Raw genomic sequence first — 1,225 nt, forward strand, 5'->3', positions numbered from 1 at the left:
CAGGCGGCGCTGCTGACTATCTGTTCGAAGGTTATTTATCTAATTTCAGTGGAATCTATCCACTGGTTTTCAGAAATAGAGTTATTAATATTTCTAAACACAGGTTTCGTGTGTCACATAGCTAGCTAGAGGCGATGGCCTCTTGGAGCTAATCAACAGCAGCATTTGTCCTATTTTGGGGACTGCCATGTTGGCTTGGCGATAACTATTAATATATATATATATATATATACATATATAAAATTTAACTTGTCCTGTTATTCTTGTTCTTTGTATTTGTAGACATGTAAGATTTTCTCCGTTTTCTGTTTTCTTTTTGTTTTGTCTGTGTTGTCGCACATATTCGCTTGCTTTCCTCCCAAAATTTAATGCCCTTAGCTTAGATTTTTGGGGCCTACCAATTTTGAACAGTTTCAGGTGTATCACGCCGAAACTGTAATGATGATTGGAAAGCTGACTGATGACTAGAAAGCCACCTATATTCCGTCCTGGTTTTCCTGTCCTACTTTGTATCGTCCATCTGTCCGTATGCTTTTATTGTCATCCGTTACGGTATAGCATCGTCTTGAAGGGTCTTACTCGAACAGGTCGACCCCCAATACTTGAAATTTTTTTTGAAGGTCTGGTACTTATTCTATCGATCTCTTTTTTTAGAAACGCTAAATTACGGGGACGCAAACAAACCAAGACTAGTTGTCACTTTGCATATGAAGGGACAAACACAAAGAAATACACACACACAAACATTCCTTGTGAAACAATTTGGTAGACGAATTCTGTGAGAAAACTCAATCTTCACACGTGGTATGTCTGTATAGGTTTGGGTGTAAACATCTATGTATATAGATATGTACGTATGTATGTATGTATGTGTATGTATGTATGTATGTATGTATGTAGATACGTATGTATGTCCCTATGGGGTGGGGTGCTATGACTTTGTGTTTTTCTGTGTATTCTTGTACGGTAGTTTTTTGGACAAGCGTCCGCTGTGAACCTCTACGGAATATAAGCTTTACAATATAAACTTCGTATTTTTTTTATTTATTTAAAAAATATTTCTGTGAGTTTGGAGAATGCAACATTTCGGAAATATTTATTTAAACATGTCTAAATACCTACACTTCAAACTCTCTCTCCTTCTCATTCTCTCTCTCTCTCTCTCCCTTTCTCTCTCTCTCTCTCTCTCTCTCTCTCTCCCTCTCTCTCTCTCTCTCTCTCTCTC

This window comes from Octopus bimaculoides, chromosome 8 (genome assembly GCF_001194135.2).
Source record: "Octopus bimaculoides isolate UCB-OBI-ISO-001 chromosome 8, ASM119413v2, whole genome shotgun sequence".
In the NCBI taxonomy this organism is placed as follows: Eukaryota; Metazoa; Mollusca; class Cephalopoda; order Octopoda; family Octopodidae; genus Octopus; species Octopus bimaculoides.